Source organism: Monodelphis domestica, chromosome 5, assembly GCF_027887165.1.
Source record: "Monodelphis domestica isolate mMonDom1 chromosome 5, mMonDom1.pri, whole genome shotgun sequence".
Lineage (NCBI taxonomy): Eukaryota > Metazoa > Chordata > Mammalia > Didelphimorphia > Didelphidae > Monodelphis > Monodelphis domestica.
This window is the reverse complement of record NC_077231.1, coordinates 201876744-201895600: the sequence shown is the minus strand read 5'-3', so window position 1 is coordinate 201895600 and position 18857 is coordinate 201876744. Positions and strand designations below refer to the sequence as shown.

The window sequence follows — 18857 nt, the reverse complement described above, 5'->3', positions numbered from 1 at the left end:
GCAAAGATACCTCAGTGGTTTGCCATTTCCTCCTCCAATTCATTTTGCAGATGGAGAAACTGAGGCAAACTAGGTGAAGTGACTTACCCAGGGTCACACAGCTAGGAAGTGTCAGGCCAGATTTGAACTCAGGAAGATGAGTCTTTCTGACTCCAAGCCTGGCACTCTGGCCACTCAGAAACTTAGTTGCCCCAAGGAAGACTATACAAATTCAGAAATAATACAGTGGGATAAGGGAAATAGACATGTGTTTATCAGCAATCTATCTAGCCTTAGTCTGAATGATATTTCCATTTCCAGGTTCCATCCCTAAGGGAAGTAGCTCTGAATTTTTCAAGGCAGGCAGCCCCTGGCCAGGACTTCCAGATGCCCTCTTAACTCCTGCAAAACTTCCACATTGGTTTGAGCTTTCTAGATGATTGAATCTTTCTCTTAGTTCTAGGCTCCCATCTAACCAGTCAAGAAGCCTTCCAATGAAACGAATAGTCACTAATGTTTGCAAAGTGCTTTACAAATATATATTACAAAATATAGTATATCAAACATCAAAAATATATAACAATAATATATAAACATGTATAATATAACATATCTAAAATATAATATACAAATATATTATACATAATATATCTATAATGTAACAGAAATATATCACGTGTAATATAAAATATCTAAAATATAATATGTAAATATGTTGTGTGTAATATAAAATATCTAAGATATAATATATAAATATATTATGTAATATAAAATATCTAAAATATAACATAAATACATTATATATAATATAAAATATCTAAATATAATACATAGATATATTATGTGTAATATATTTAAAATATAACATAATGTAAACATATTATATATACAATATCTAGAATATATATATAAAATATACTATGTGTAATATAAAACGTCTAAAATATAATATATAAATACGTTATGTGTAATATACAATATCTAAAACACAATATATAAATGTTAGGTGTATTATAAAATATCTAAAATATAACATAATATGTATTATATGTATTATATGTAATATATATTATATGTAATATATATTTTATGTATATTATATGTAATATAACATATCTAAAATATAACCTAATACGTAAATATAATATACATCAACATAGCATAATATATACAATACAATAATATTTTATCTTCCCACCAACCTGGAGAGGTAGATATTATTATTATCCCCATTTTACAGATTAGGAAACTGAGTGAGGAGAAAGTAAGTGAGTGACCCAAAGTCACACAGTGAGGAAGTGTCTGAGGTCAAATTCTAATTCAGGACCTCCCCTCTCCAGGTCTGGCTCTCGGTCCATAGAGCCACCTAGCTGTCCCCCCCCCCCCCCCTCCTTTAACTGTCAATCCACAACGTAGCGCTATGTGCTCGAGACTGAGCAGAAGCAAACAGCGGGGCGCTCTCAGCCTGGGGTGACTCGGCCTCATCCGCCAAGAGCATTGGTTGGGCTGCCCAGTAATTAGACAGGAATGACAGGAATCGTAAGCAGTTCAAAGTAGAGTTAGTTTTGCTTTCATGCAGTTAAAGCTAACGTGGCTGGGGCTAGGCGGGGGTGGGGGAGCCGAGGAGCGCCGGGAGGAGCCCTCGGACTCCCAAACTTAGCCCAGCCGTCCGTCTCCTCCTCTTTCTTCTCTCTGTTTGGGAAGAGGGGGACACAAAGCTGGCAGGACGGAGCTTGGGCAGGCGCTAAGCAGCCTCTCTAAGATCCCAGGGTCCTTCGACCAGGAGAAGCCAGCGCTGCTCTTCACCCCCAAAGCAGACTAGAAAGTCTTAAGAGACTCGCTTCCATTCACCCCTGGGAGGTTCCAGGCCCCGAACAAGCAAGGAGGAAGGTCATCAGAATTATTCACATTAAGAAAAGGGGAGTTTTTACTTGGAGAAGGTAAGAAATATGGAACGAAGGGCAGCTGGGGGCTCAGTGGAAAGAGCACCAGCCCGGAAGGCTTGGGTTTCAATCTGGCTGGGTTTCACTCCCCAGCTGTGTGACCCTGGACAAGTCACTTGACCCCCTTGCCTAGCCCTTAGGGCTCTTCTGCCTTGGAGCCATTGGGCTATTGCTCCTCTGACACAGTATTCCTTCTACATGGACAGTGAGGATTTCCCGACGCACACTTGGGAAGATTCAGAGCAGGAAAGCAAGCCCAGACCCGGAGTTTGTGGGATGGAGACCCTTTGTAGGGAGGCTGGTCAGAGATGCTGCTGCTCAGTCTGAGGCACATGAAAACAAGAAGAGGCATCACTGCGTAGCCCCAATGGGGAGCCCACATTTATTCACGGATTTTGGGGCTTGGAACCGGAGTACTAACAATTCCCCTTTCTGCACCACGAGGAGCTGATTCAGGCTTGTCTGACGTGACCCCTTTGGCGATTTTCTTGGCAGAGATACTGGAGTGATTCATTATTTCCTTCTCTACCTCATTTTACAGATGAGGAAACTGAGGCAATAAGCAGTGAAGTGACTTGCTCAGGGTCACACAGCTAGGAAGTATTTGAGGCCAGATTTGAACCCATCCTTTTTTTTTTTTTAATTTAAAATTTTTTCTTTAATTAATTAATTAAGAATATTTCCCCATGGTTACATGATTTGGACCTATCCAGCTGGCCCCACAGTAGAAATATCCTGATAAAATTGAAACCATTGTTGGATTTTGAGAGGATCTGGGTTCTAATCTTGGTTCTTTGACTAGTTACTTGGGTGATCTTGGGCAAACATTGAACACCCCTGGCCTCTGTGTCCTCCTTGGTAAAATGAAGGTGTTGAACTAGAAGACTCACCTCACTGGGCCCCTTCAATGGCTGAATCTGCCCGTTTACTGAAGATCAGCAGGTTGAAGAGGCGGCCATAAAAGCAACGTCCAACCCCCTCATTTTGGGGAGTAAGAAATGGGAGCTGTGTCCAAAATCCCAATGAAGAGGCAGGACCAGGTCCTCCAACTCCCTATCCAGTGCCTTCCCCACTGCACTGCACAACCCATGGCATTTAGTGAATCCACAATCTCGATTGTGTAAGGGTCTACACTAGATGCCAGGGGGAGGGAGAAATGGCAGTCACAAAGACAGGACCAAAAGGGAAACACAATAATCCAGGAAAACTGAGTTTCAGAGAGATCCAGTGTTTTCCAAAGCTCACACAGGTAGGAAGTGGCAGAGGCAGGATCTGAACCCAGGTCCCTTGACTCTTTTTTTAAAAACTGATTTATCCATGATGTTCAGTCATTTCAGCTGCATCTGACTCTTCATGACCCCATTTGGAGTTTTCTTGGCAAAGATACTGCAGCGAATTTCCATTTCCTTCTCCAGCTCATTTTATTGATGAGGAAACTGAGGCAGACAGGGTGAAGCAACTTGTCCAGGGTCACACAGCTAGTGAGTGTCTTCCTGACTCCAGACAGGGCTCTCTAGCCACTGTGCAACCTGGCTGCTTACATCATAAGCTCTAGTAGTAGTCTCTTGGTAACCAAGGATGACGATTGTCTTTGTGCATTTTCATCTATGATAGATGAGTGTGCACAAAGACACTTGTGCGTGAAGGAGATTTAAGTGGAAGAGTCAATGCACAGAGAGTCTCACTCTCTTGGTGTTGGAAGCCTGGGTCCAGTGGCATGAAAAATAGTTACACCTAGAGACTTCCTCAGCTGCATTGGATGGCCGTGTTGTCCTTTGTGCTCCAACACACCCTAAGCACTCCACAATGCTTTGCTGTGTCGCCCTCTCAGCCGTTGAACCTTCTTATTGGTTTCTTCATAAGCTCCCTAATCACTAATAGTGGGATGCAGAAAGCTGAAAGGCTCCACCATATTGCAACTGGGTGTGATAATCAGAAGCTGAAAACTGTCAGCTGAGTGGAAAGACTTAAGTGAGATTATTGTGGCTCTCCTAGAAGAGAGGACAGTTTTCCTGCTTGGCCCCAGAGGTCAGAACTGGGATAAATAGGTGGAAGTTACAGGGAATCCAATTTCAGTTCAATAGAAGGAAGAATTTCTTAAGAACTGAGTTGGGGGGGGCAGCTAGGTGGGTTCAGTGGATAGAACAGAGCCTGAAATGGCCTCAGCAAGTCACTTCACCCCCATTGCCTAGTCCTTGCCACTTTTCTGTCTTAGCATTGATCCTAAGAAGGAAGGGAAGGGTTTTAGGGAGGGGAGGAAAGTATATGCATATAGATTTTTTCTTTTCCAGAGAGCCTGATTGTTAAACATCTACCAGCAGACTCCTGAACTCCTCTGTAGACATTGTTTGATCTTTATAGCAGAAATGAGGTAGAAGGCTCAGGGCATGAAGTCATCACCAAACTGGAGACTGGAAGCTAACAATAACCCAAGCTGGCTTTGATAGAGTGCTCTAAGGTTTGCAAAATGCTTTACATCTCCTCGAATTATAGCCATTGTGATTTACCGTACCTGACACTGAAACCGATAAATGTTCAAAAACAGTTAAAAGTCATTCAAAAAGAAGAACAATCAACTCACATGTTAATAGAAATATGTTCTAGAAACAGCGATATTTCCCCCCCAAAAAATGTGCAAAGAGTAGCATCGTTTCACATTTCTGCAAATCTTTTTAATGGCTAGCTTGATAGAAAGCAACCGATTCCTCCTGTCTCCTGAGTTCACCCTATTGTGCTGTTATTCTGGTTGATGTAGATGAAGAAACTCCGGCTTCATCTGGATCTGTAGTTGGAAAACGGGGTATTTGAACAGCCTTTTTAGGTCATTGTGGATGTTCCTCTTTGGGGCGACACCCAAACTCAACGAGTGGGAGTTTCTTCAAGGTTTGTTGCAATGTGGTATCTGAAAACAGATGGGGGACGTTTCTGTGCTATTACATTGAAAGCTGCTAGTCCCAACTATTCACCATCTTGGGGAGTAGGAGACAGGGGAGGAAGGCAGAAAATCTGAATTCTAAAATGCCAGAAAGCAATTGTCAAAAGCTCTTTCTACCTGTAACTGAGAAAATAAAAAAAAATAGTTAACTAAGGAATGCAAAAAATAAAAAAGAGGAGTCTTAGAAACATCAAAAAACCAAAATCTATTGGCCTCAGGGTAGCTAGGTAGCCCAGTGAATAGAGCACCAAACCTAGAGTCAGGAGGGCCTGGGGTTTAAATGTGGCCTCAGACATTTCCTAGCTGTATGACCCTGGACAAGTCACTTAACCCCACTTGCCTAACTCTTGCCACACTTCTGTCTTAGAAATGATACTAAGATATAAGGTAAGGATTTTTTAAAAATCCATTGGTCTCTCTTCTACTGTCCATGCATGATTTGTAACATTGTACATTGATTGTTTAGAAAATGCTGGTTCACTGATGTTGATCTGCCGAATGTTGGCACATTTCATTACCTAATGCCTAATTTAAAAATCCCATTTGCTAATATTTCCACCAATTTCATTAGAAAAGTTTGTAAGTGTGGGGAAGCCATCAAACTCACAGCAGAATACAAGTTTTCCAAAACTATAATTTTTGCTTAAAAGCTTGAATCTTTTTTATCACTGGCAACAAATAATTTAAATTGTTTTTCTTAACAAGACTTCCTTCCTCCCTTCCTTCCACTTTTCCCTTCCTTCCTCTCTCCCTCTTTCTCTTCCTTTCTTTGTTCATTAGTTCTTTGCTTCCTTTCTATTTAAACCCTTTCCTTCTGCCAGTATCAATTTAAAGGTAGAAGAGTAGTAAGGGCTAGGCAATGGGGGTTAAGTGATTTGCCCAGGATCACACAACTAGGAAATATCTGAGGTCATATTTGAACCCAGGACCTCCCAACTCTAGACATGGCACTCTATCTACCATGCTGCCTGGCTGCCCCTGCAAGGGTACTTTCCTTCAAGACATCCATTATGCTTTGATTGACAATAGAAATGCTTTAAGCTTATTTCCCATTTTGTCACACAGAATATTAAAAAGATGTACATTCAAGGGTTGAGATTTAATAAAATTAATTTTTATCATGTTACTCTGGGACATTTTTAATTTAATTGCCTTGTCTTTTTTCCTTTAACTTTTAAAGCTGTGAGTATGTAGCAGTGAAGATTATAATGGTTCCTCATATGTTTTGGTGTCACAGACTTGAGTTATGCTAAGGTGTCAGCAGTTTTACCCATCACTGCTTTGGCATCATTAAAGCAGAAGTCAACGCAGTTCCATGATAAACCAAAAGATTTAAAAATGGTATTTAGCACTTTGAACATTTCACTCGTTTTTGTTGCCAAGCTTCCACATGAGAGAAGATCTTTTTTGCTGATTGGTCGGTGCTGAGTCTGGACAAGTAGAAGCAGCAAATAGATCTAGCCACATCTGTAGATGCATCCATTTGCATCCAAGGCAACAGCACAATTCTGTAGAAGAGAGAGTAATTCTTTCTTTATTTTTGCAGCTGACTCTAATTGACTAAGAGGCCATGGATCCTTTGGGAAACTCCACTGAGAGAATGAGAATAAAATGGCAAATAATATCTTATCATTATGAAAAGTTTTGGCCTTGTGGACCCCAAGAAAGGGCTTCAGGAGAGAACTGCTGTCCTAGGAAATAGGTCATCTGAGTCTGGAAACTTGAACTCATCAAGGGGCCAGTTGGCACTCTCTCACTCCCTCTACTTATTTTGAGTTTTAACTTCCTATGAGTATTTTTTCTCCTATTCTTTCCAGTATAAAGACCATTCTCCCTTTCAGAGAAAACAGAAGCAAAATAAAAGCTGTACCTTTTGTCTTCTCTCATTGTCCTTCAATCCATTTTGAGCAGTGGCCCTGTGTCTGCTTTGATCTCCATCTTTGGTTATCCTTAGCTTTTCTTGCTAGCCTCAGCTCATTGGGAGATAAAGCTCTCCTGACTCTTCCTGCAAGACTAAGGTATGCTTCCATGTTTATCTTCCATTAAATCCCCTTGCTTCCATTTTTGCCAAATCCAAATTAGATGATCAATTCTCTGTGTCACATCCACCTTTTTAGCCAACCCCTCCCTTCATTACTCATTGGAATTATATATTTTTCTTTCTTTGAAATTTTATTCTTTCTTCTTGGGCTGGCTACCCTTATATAATTTAGATCATGAGGTTCTACCTCTCTTTTCTCTGAACTATCTGATGTTTGCTCTCTCCAACTACCTGTTTAATTTTTCTAGCCTTCTCTATTACACACACTAAGACGGAGTGGTCACTTCACAGACACCCATGATTTTTCTTTCTTTTTTTAAAATTTGAATTAGTTTATTTAGTCAATTTAGAACATTATTCTTTGGTTACAATAATCACATTATTTCCCTCCCTCCACTTCACTCGCCCTTCCCCCAGCCTACAGGCAATTTCTTTGGGTATTACTTGTGTCCTTGATCAGAACCTATTTCCATGTTGTTGATGTTTGCACTAGGATGTTCATTTAGTCTACATCCCCAGGCATATCCCTTCGACCCTTGTGATCAAGCAGTTGTTTTTCTTCTGTGTTTCTACTCCCACAGTTTTCCCTCTGGATGTGGATAGTGGTTTTTCTCAGAGATTCCTCCAAGTTGTTCATGATCATGCATTGCCACTAATGGAGAAGTCTATTACATTTGATTGTACCACAGTGTATTCATCTCTCTGTATAATGTTATCCTGGTTCTGCTCCCCTCACTCTGCATCAATTCCTGGAGGTTGTTCTAGTCCCCATGGAATCCAGTCCCCACTTTATTATTCCTTTGAGCACAATAGTATTCCATCACCAACATATACCACAATTTTGTTCAGACATTTCCCAATCAAAGGGCAGCCCCTCATTTTCCAATTTTTGGCCACCACAAAGAGCGCAGCTATGGATATTCTTGTACAAATCTTTTTCCTTATTATCTCTTTGGGGTACAAACCCAGCAGTGCTATGGCTGGATCAAAGGGCAGACAGTCCTCTAGTGCCCCTTGGGCATAGTTCCAAATTGCCCTCTAGAATGGTTGGATCAATTCACAACTCCACCAACAATGCATTAATGTCCCAATTTTGCCACATCCCCTCCAGCATTCATTACTTTCCTTTGCTGTCAAGTTAGCCAATCTGCTAGGTGTGAGGTGAAACCTCAGAGATATTTTGATTTGCATCTCTCTGATTATAAGATTTAGAACACTTTTTCACATTCTTATTAATAGTTTTGATTTCTTCAACTGAAAATTGCCTATTCATGTCCCTTGCCCATTTATCAATTGGAGAATGGCTTGATTTTTTTGTACACTTGGTTTAGCTCTTTATAAATTTGAGTAATTAGACCTTTGTCAGAAGTTTTTGTTATAAAGATTGTTTCCTAATTGGTTGCTTCCCTTCTAATTTTGGTTACATTGGTTTTGTTCGTACAAAACCTTTTTAATTTGATGTAATCAAAATTATTGATTTTACATTTTGTAATTTTTTTCTAGCTCTTGCTTGGTTTTAAAGTCTTTCTTTTCCCAAAGATCTGACATGAACATGATTCTGTGTTTACCTACTTTGCTTATAGTTGCCTTCTTTATATTCAGGCCATTCACCCATTCTGAGTTTATCATGGTGTAGGTGAGATGTTGATCCAAACCTAATCTCTCACATGCTGCCTTCCAATTTTCCCATCAGTTTTTATCAAATAGTGGGTTTTGGTTCCCAAAACTGGGATCTTTGGGCTTATCATAGACTGTCTTGCTGAGGTCATTTAGGCCAAGAGTATTCCACTGATCCTCCTTTCTGTCTCTTAGCCATTACCAAATTCTTTTGATGACCACTGCTTTATAGTATAGTTTGAGATCTGGGACTGCAAGTTCTCCTTCCTTTGCATTTTTTTCCCATGATTTCCCTGGATATCCTTGATATCCAGGGAAAGAACAAAAGTTCTTCCAAATGAACTTTGTTATGGCAAAGTTTTTTGGTAGTTCAATGGGTATGGCAGTAAATAAGCAAATTAATTTGGGCAGGATTGCCATTTTTATTATGCTAGCTCATCCTACCCATGAGCAATCAATGTTTTTCCAATTGTTTAGATCTGGTTTTAATTGTGTGGAGAGTGTTTTGTAATTGTGTTCATATAGTTCCTGTGTTTGTCTCGGCAGATAGATTCCCAAGTATTTTATATTGTCTAGGGTGATTTTAAATGGAGTTTCTCTTTCTAATTCTTGCTGCTGAAATGGGTTAGAGATATATAGAAATGCTGATGACTTATGTGGGTTTATTTTGTATCCTGCAACTTTGCTAAAGTTGTTGATTATTTCGACTAGCTTTTTGGTTGGTTCTCTAGGATTCTTTAAGTAGACCATCATATCATCCACAAAGAGTGATAGCTTGGTCTCCTCATTGCCAATTTTAATACCTTCAATTTCTTTTTCTTCTCTAATTGCTACTGCTAGTGTTTCTAGTACAATGTTAAATAACAGAGGTGATAATGGGCATCCTTGTTTTACTCCTGATCTTATTGGGAAAGCTTCTAGTTTATCCCCATTGCAGATGATGTTTGCTGATGGTTTTAGATATAGACTGTTTATTATTTTTAGGAAAGGCCCTTCTATTCCTATACTTTCTAGTGTTTTCAATAGGAATGGGTGTTGTATTTTATCAAAGGCTTTTTCTGCATCTATTGAGATAATCATGTGATTTTTGTCAGTTTGCTTGTTAATATGGTCAATTATGTGGATGGTTTTCCTAATATTGCACCATCCTTGCATTCCTGGTATGAATCCTACCTGATCATAGTGAATAACCCTTGTGATGACTTGCTGGAGTCTTTTTGCTAGTATCCTATTTAAGATTTTTGCATCTATATTCTTTAGGGAGATTGGTCTATAGTTTTCTTTCTCTGTTTTTGACCTGCCTGGAATCAGTACCATATTTGTGTCATAAAATGAATTTGGTAGAGCTCCTTCTTTGCTTATTCTGTCAAATAGCTTGTATAATATTGGGAATTGTTGTTCTTTGAATGCTTGATAGAATTAATGTGTGAATCCATCTGGACCTGGGGATTTTTTCTTAGGGAGTTCTTTGATGGCTTGTTCAATTTCTTTTTCTGATATGGGGTTGTTTAGGTACTCTATTTCTTCCTCTGTTAGTCTAGGTAATTTATATTTTTGTAAGTATTCATCCATATCACCTAGATTGCCATATTTGTTGCCATATAATTGGGCATAATAGTTTTTAATGATTGCCTTAATTTCCTCTTCATTAGAGGTGAGGTCTCCCTTTTCATATTGGATACTGTCAATTTGGTTTTCTTTTTTCCTTTTTTAATTAGACCGACCAGTTCTTTGTCTATTTCATTTGTTTTTTCAAAGTACCAGCTTCTGGTCTTATTTATTAAATCAATAGTTCTTTGACCTTCAATTTTATTAATTTCTCCTTTGATTTTTAGGATCTCTAATTTAGTCTTCATCTGAGGATTTTTAATTTGTTCACCTTCTAGTTTTTTTAATTTGCATGCCCAATTCATTGACCTCTGCCCTCTCTAGTTTGTTAATATATGAACTCAAGGTTATAAATTTCCCCCTGAGTACTACTTTGGTTGCATCCCATAAGTTTTGAAAGGATATCTCATCATTGTCATTTTCTTCAATGAAACTATTAATTGTTTCTATGATTTGTTCTTTGACTAATCGATTTTGGAGAATCATATTTTCTAATTTCTAATTAATTTTTGATTTGCCTCTCCATGTACCCTTACTAATTATTATTTTCATTGCATTGTGATCTGAGGTTGCATTTATTATTTCTGCTCTTTGCACTTGTTTGCAATGTTTTTATACCCTAATACATGGTCAATTTTTATGAATGTACCATGTGCTACTGAAAAGAAGGTGTATTCCTTTTTTCCCTATTTATTTTTTCCACATATCTACTAAGTCTAATTTTTCTAAGATTTCACTCACTTCTCTTACCTCTTTCTTATTTATTTTTTGGTTTGATTTATCTAGTTCAGATAGAGGAAGGTTCAGGTCTCCCACTAGTAGTTTTTCTATCTATTTCATCCTTGAGCTCCACTAGTTTCTCCTTTAGAAATTTGGATGCTATGCCATTTGGTGCATACATGTTGAGTACTGATATTTCCTCATTGTCTATACTGCCTTTTATCAGTGTGTAATTACCTTCCCTAGCTCTTTTAACTAGATTTATTTTTATTTTGGCTTTGTCAGATATCATGATTGTGACTCCTGCCCCCTTTTTATCAGTTGATGCCCAATAGATTTGGCTTCATCCTCTTACTTTCACCCTATGTGTATCTGCCTTCCTCATGTGTGTTTCTTGTAGACAGCATATGGTAAGGTTTGGGATTCTAATCCACTCTGCTATTTGCTTGCATTTTATTTTTATGGGTGAGTTCATTCCACTCACATTCAGAGTTATGATTACCAGCTGTGTATTTCCCAGCATTTTGATTTCTACTCCTACTCCTGCCTTTTCTTCTTTCACTATTTCCTTCTACACCAATGTCTGTTTTTAATTAGTCCCCCTAGTTTCCACCCTTATTTTACTTCCCTTTCTACCCCCTTCCTTCTTATCCCTCCCTTATTTTCTTTGCAGTCTTTTTAAAACTACCCCAACCCTCTCCCTTCCTTATACTGCTTCCCTCCCCACCAGGACATTTGTTACCTTTCTACTCCCCTATAGTGTGTGAATATATTCTCTGCCCTAATGGATTGGATTGTTCTTCCCTCTTTGGGTCAATTTCAATGCACATAAGAGTTGAGTATTTCCTATCTCCAACCTCTTTACCCTTCTTTACCCAGTTCTCCCCCCTCTCACCATGAGCTTCTTTGTGACATATAAGTTTACCCCCCTTTTGTTTCTTTTCCCATTTCTTTTAGTATTAACCTCTTTTTTTAGCTCTAGTTTATATATATATATATATACATGTATATTCATTTATGCATATATATATCTATATACCTATTAATGTCTTGTCATTTCATCCTATACAGTTTGTCACTGTTCCCTCTAAGTGTAATTCTTCTAACTGCCCAGGTGATGATAACAGTTTTTAAGAGTTACCAATGGCCTCTTTTCTTATAGGGATACATATCATTTTAACTTATTGAGTCTCTTTAAAATTTTTTTGAATTGTTATTGTTTTTTCTTTTCCCCTCTTTTTAAATTATCTTTTGATAATTCTCTTGAATTCTGTGCTTGGGCATCAAATTTTCTGTTCAGGTCTGCTCTTTTCTTTACAAATTCTTGGAATTCTTCAATTTTGTTGAATGACCATACTTTACCCTTTAAGAATATAGTCAGTTTTTCTGGGTAGTTGATTCTTGGTTGTAGACCTAGTTCCCTTGCTTTCCAGAATTTCATATCCCATGCCTTTCGGTCCTTCAGTGAGGATGCAGCTAGATCCTGTGTTATCCTCACTGTGGTTCCATGGTATCTGAATGACTTCTTCTTGGCAGTTGTAATATTTTTTCTTTGGTTTTATAGTTCTTGAATTTGGCTATAATATTCCTGGGTGTTGTCAGTTGAGGATTATGTACAGGAGGTGATCTGTGGATTCTTTCACTCTCCACTTTTCCCTTGTGTTCTAGAATATCAGGGCAGTTTTCTTGAATAATTTCCTGTAGTATTATGTCCAGGCTTTTTCTTTTGTTATGGTCTTCTGGTAGACCAATGGTTCTTAAATTTTCTCTCCTCAAACGATTGTCTAAATCTTCTGTTTTGTGAATGAGATGCTTCATATTTTCCTCAATTTTTTCATCATTTTGGTTTTGTTTTATAGTGTCCTCCTGCCTTGTGAGGTCACTTAATTTTAGTTGTTGTATTCTGGTTCTTAAAGACTGGATTTCATCCCTGGCTTTTTGGTCATCCTTCTCCTTCTGGTCTGATTTTCTTTGGAGGTCATCTTTCATCCTCTTTCCCTCATCTCTCATCTCCTTTGCCTCATTTTTCTTCTTCTTTGCCTCATTTTCAAGCTGGTTGATTTTGGCTTTCAAGACACTATTTTCTGTTTCCAGATGACGTATCTTAGTTTTTAAGTTCTTTTCCCAATTGTCTTCAGCCTCTCTTTAATTGTGTTTTGAATTGCATTTTGAGTACTTCCAAAGCCTGTATCCAATTCTCTGGGATTTCTGATTCATTGTTTGATGATCCCTCCTCCTCTGTTCCATTTGCTCTTTGTTCATTGCCTGTATAGAAGCTGTAAATTGTAATTTCTTTCTTCTTTTTCTGTTGTTTGCTTATATTTACCCCTTCTTTACTCCCTGCAGTTATCTGTGCTCTTGCTCCTCTTATTTTTTTTGGTTTGGGGGTTTTCTGTCAGTCTCCCCTCTTGGAGCTTTGTTAGGAGATTTCTGGGTGCAGTCTGTTGGGGAGGGGTGTTGGAGTTTGAGCTTCCCTGTCCTCTGGTGGCTTTTGATTGGATTAAAGTCCAGCAGTCTCTGGGGGAGGGATGTTGGAGCTTGAGCTTCCCTGACCTCTGAAGACTTTTGATGGGATTAGGTTCAGTTGGGTTGGGCTGGAAGAGGCCAAAACCTCTTGGAAGGCTGGAGCAATATGGAGGGTCTCCACCACTGTGACCAAACTGGCCACTCTGCACTCCCTCTCCAGTTCCTTCCTTACTGCCTGTGTTTGATGCTCTGAGTCTGGCACAGCCCTGCCCGCAAGGTACACCCCCCAGACCAGCACCTTTACCCGCCCAGAAGTTCCCACTGCCACTGGAGGCTTAGAGTTCTAGGTGGGGGGGGTGTCCTGGGACCTTCCTTCTGCTTCCCCTTAAACCAGAGTGTTTTTGAATTCCAGCTTTTGGGGGGAATACCTTTTGAACTGATTCCAGCAGGAGGGTTTCTTGGCTCTGTCTTGTTGTTAGGTTTGATTTTCATTCCCCTAGGGGCATTTAGTTTGTAATTGGTAAGGAAGGGTATTCAGAGGTCTGAACTTTTGCTGCCTCTATGCTGCCATCTTGATTCCGCCCCATCTCATCATTTTAAAACTAGCTTGCAACCAGTTTTTTGTTTTCCCTTCATCTCCCTGATAAATCCTTTTGAAGAATAAAATGATCATTAAGACAAGTCAATAAATTATTAGCTATCTTGCTTTGGGCAGAGAGCTCTAGCAGATGTCATAATTGAAGTTCTGCATCTGCATCCATAATCCGTCATGTCTTCCTGACAGATTTGAGGTGTTTCTCAGATTCCTCCTCTATTTCCTGTGTCTGTCCAGGTGATTTGTAGCCTACTCCAATGAGGACATCACTTGTTTCTCTCTTTGCTGATCTCCCCCAAACTCCTCACCATATCTCCTTTCTCTGGTTTCTGATTTCCTTATATGAGTGTATCTTCTTGTATTTTGAAAACACAGCAACAACAATGAAATCCCATTAGTGTCTGTCTTAGAATCAATATTCAGTATCAGTCCCAAGGCAGAAGAACATTAAGGGCTAGGCAGTTGGTGTAAAGTGACTTGCTCAAGATCACATAGGATTTGCCCCATTCCAGATTTGAATCCAGAACCTCCCAACTCTAGGACTGGTTTTCTATCCACTGAGCCACCTGGCTATCTCTTACTAATTCTTTTTGAACAAAGAATACTAGAGACATATTCCAGTACAAATCTCATGCCACTCAGGAGTCAAATTTTCCTCCTTTTGTTAGAATCTATGGTTCATCTTGCTTGTTGCCCATACTTTAAAGGGACACTGAGTTAGTATAGATATTTGAAGCAAGTTTCTTGCTAACTTCACTCTGGGGTTTCTTTCTCCTGTGTTTCTCAACTGCTAATCTTTTAACTACATTGGGGTTATTTTGTGGTTTCTAGCATGTAGGCAGTTTTCTCCCTTTTCCTTCTTTTCCATTTAAAGCCTATCCATTAGAATTGCAAAACTCCAGGGAAATTCGGCCCTGCCAACCCTTGTTTTGGTATGCTCCCTCTCAGGCCAAAATCATCCTGGCATTCCCCAATTTAAATCATGGACCATAAATTCTCAGGTATCATTTTCTTAACCAGCATTTCATTTTCTAAATAATGCCTTTCATCACATCAGACATGATATGTTTTGCAATTTCAGATTTTCTCAACTGAGGACACAGTGCCTATAATGAGGAAACAGCACTTGGTCACACGGTTTGAGGCTCAAATCTGACTCCAATTTGTTCTGTGAATGTGGACTAGCCACTTAATCTGTTTCCTCACCTGTAAGTGGGAATAATACTAATTATATTGAGAAGTAGCATAGTACAATGGGTAGAGTTGGTCTTGGACTCAGGAGGACCTGGATTCAAATCCTACCTCTGATATATATCATGGGCATGTCACTTACTTATCTGCATTGATAGAGGGAGTTTCCTCATTGGGACTTCTCTACACCAATAAAACCACAATTCTGGTAGAAAAATATTTATGTTATCCACCTCAGAGAATCATTGTGAACTGTAAAAGTGACTCATCCGTGCGAGTTGCTTATTATTTCTCATTTTAGTAGGTGATTTAATTATAGGCATATCTTAATTTACAGAAGAAATATATTTCCAAAAGGTAAAAACTTAATTTTAAAGCAGATTAAATAGATAGTGTCTGAGACTAGATTTGAATCCAGTCCTCCCAATTCCAAACCTGGCACTCTACCCACTGTCCCACCTATTGATGAAACCCCATTTGGGGTCCCCAATTTGGGAATGATTAGTAACTAGAGGTTCATTCTTATGATGTAAACTACCAAATATCCTTTATTTTTTATACTTCCATACAAATGAGATGAATAGACTCCTTCTAGGTTCTGAAGTGGAAGATGACAAAAAAAGGCAAGAAGACTTTTAGAAATGAGAAAATGGATACCACCAAGTGGAGAAAAAGATGAATTGTGACAATGTTGAACTCCTTCTGCAGATGGTGGTCCTGGTCATACGTACTTCTCAAGTCTTGTAATTAGTAGATTTCCTTCTGGATTTAATTTGGAAGATTTTAAGGGAATATAGGAAGAGTTTATACATGACCACATTAAGAGACTCAGGAACTAGGTGACCAGACAGCCAACAACATTTTCACAGAAATTTATAAATTTTATACAATTGTGGTTTAACTGTTCCAACTCAAGCTGATCTTTGTTGAAAAGATTTCAAATGTATTATTTCCTGCCTTAGCATGCAGAGTAAAGTGAACTGATATTATAGAGATTCATAACCAATGACCTCTGCAATGCTCTAGACTGATTTTTTTTTTTGTGTGTGTGTCATGGATCCCTTTGGCCATCAGTCAAGTGAGGTCCCTTCTCCAAATGTCTGTAAATCCTTAAGAGAAAATAAGATAAAAAAGAACCCAATTATATTGAGGTATCAAATATATGTGTGTATATATATGTATATATATATATATATTTATTTAAAGTTCAGAGATTGTAGGTTAAGAATCCATGTTTTAGATGAAGACTAAGAAAATAGCTTAAAAATATTTGCTGAGCTCAGAAAGCAAGTTTTCAAAAATCTATACTCTCACCAGTTTTGTTTTTTGCTTCTTCCTGTGTGTAGAATGCAAAAAATAAATTCGTTAAATGAAGTTTTAACAATTTAAATTTCATTTAAAAGTAGACTTTATGAAACACTGTGGAACTATCCAATGTACTGGACTTTACTAATCCTAGTAATACAGTAATTCAGGACATTCCTGAGGGACTTATGAGAAAGAATGATATCCATATTGAGAGGAAAAGAACTATGGGAATAGAAACATAAAAGAAAAACTTATGACGTATCACTTGTTTATATGGGTACATGATTCGGAGCTTTGGCTCTATGGTAAAAATGAATAATGTGGAAATAGGTATCAAGTGATAACATTTGTACAACCCAGAGGAATTGCTTGTTGCTTCTGGGAGGGAAGAGGGGAGGGAAAGAAAATGAATCATGGAAATATGGAAAAAATATAAAAAAATAAAATAAAATGAAAATTTTAAGTGACATATAAAAAAATAAAAGTAGATGTTAACTAATTTTAACTTTTATGACTTTTTTTTCAGTGGTCAACAAGCATATTTTAAATGATTGAATTAATAACCTGTGGTTCTTGTCCCATCCTCCAGAGAAATTCAGAAACCTAAGAGCTGGGAAGAACCTCAGAATTAGTCTTCAATTGTTAGTAGGGGCTTTTTAATCTGACCCAACCATTTCCTTTTCAGAAGTGAAATTGAGGTCTAGAGAAGGGAATGCCCCAGGCTATTCGGGTAGTAAGTAGCAGGATTAGAACCTAGATCTTCCAGGTCCAAATTCAAAGCTCTTTTCACCATGCCATACCTTAGTTCAACCTCCCACCTTATGATAGATGGTATGGCCAGTCACCTTTGGGCAATGATGCTCATTTGATTTAAAGATTATTGAGGGAAGGCACTGTTTGGCACACCTATGGAAAGCACAGCATGTTCATCTAGGTCATTTTCCTTTTGATATTCTATTAACCATACTCACTAATCATAATTATCAAGAAGAACAACATGGGATAGTTGAAAGAACACTGGGTTTGTGGCACGAGACTAGGGTTTGAGTGGTTGGTTCAACTATTTACTATATAAGTATGGATGGCCAAGATATGTTATGGACCTCAGTTTCCTAATCTGTAAAATGGAAATAATAAGGGTGGTTGTAAGGATTGCATGAAGTAAAGGGAGTATAAGATTTCTCTTTTCTGTAGCTCATGGGACACTGACTTAAAAGTTAACTAGACAAATCCCTGCACCACTGGTTCCTCAGTTTCTTCTTCAGCAAGAGAAACCATAGCTACTCCTTTACTTAGACATTATTTTCCCCCATCCTTAGTATATACAAATGGAATCAATGCTCACTAGATGCTTGCTAACAATCTAGTGAGTCTTAGCACTCAATTTCGAAGAATCTAGGGAGAATCAGTCCCAGACACAGTGACTGGTGAGGACTGGTCACTTGGCAGTGAGGAATGTATTTCTGGATTTACTCTAAGGCCCTTGAGCCATCTTGTTCTGCAAATCCCTAAAGGCTAAATTTCAGTGAACTGGAATTTATTTTTTGCCCTCTACAGAGAAAGGAACAAAGGGCCACAAAACAAGCTGATTGTATAAAAACTGCTACCAGAAGATGCCGGGTCAATCCTGATGGTGAGACGACTGCAGGGAAGTCTGTCATCTTTAAACAAATAATTATAAGGAGATAAGAAAATAAGGAAGGTTCCACAAATCACTGAAACTATGTAGGAGAACAGAAATGGAGGCAGAACGTGAGAAAGGTCTGGCTGAGCCCTTTCCCCTTTGGGATAGGACAGATAGAGGAGATGAGGAGTTTTGGGGGAATCCAGACTCATGCCTCAGGGCAGATTGTCTTGTTTATCTCCCTACCTGGAAGAACAGGCTGTGCTTTCCACTGGCATGCGAAACAAGGGCAAACCCAAGAAAAAAACCCAGTGTGGTGCCCACTGGATTCCTCTGGAGGTCTGTTTGTTCATTCCACTAAAACTTAAAAGAAACAGTTAAAGCTTCATATGCTTCTGGCAGGCTTGGATAGTCTTCCACACAATGTTCCCGGTGGATAATATTACATAGTCTCCGATTAAGAGAAAAACCAGTTGAGGATCCTAACAAACCTACTCACAATAAATTCACTCAATACACTCTGAAGTCGTGGAGTCTGGATAAATCCCTCAAACTTGGTCCATCTAGATGAAGGATCCAACTTTAAAGCTCAAGCTTCACTTTCGTGTCCCCCAACCATTCCTTAAATTCTGGCTAAAACAAATGCTCTTCTCCCATGTTTTCTCTGCTCCCAGTCCCTAGAGCAAGAGCCATGTAGTACTTCTCACCTTTGGGGCCAGGACTGGACGTTCTTAAGTTGCACGTATGTTACTATTAACGTATGTATGTTACTTTTAAATGTATGGAATTATACCACTCCCAATCCCCTCCACGAGAAAAATCCCCTTGGA

The 18857-nt window shown here is 38.7% G+C and overlaps 1 long non-coding RNA gene across 1 annotated transcript; it reads left to right on the top strand.

Annotated features, from left to right (window-relative positions):
* Positions 1–1404: 1404 nt before the first annotated feature.
* LOC130454590 (uncharacterized) lies at positions 1405–18548 on the top strand. Its single transcript, XR_008912299.1, has 2 exons — positions 1405–1518; positions 17961–18548. It is a non-coding gene; the product is annotated as an uncharacterized LOC130454590 (long non-coding RNA).
* The last annotated feature ends 309 nt before the right edge of the window (positions 18549–18857 follow it).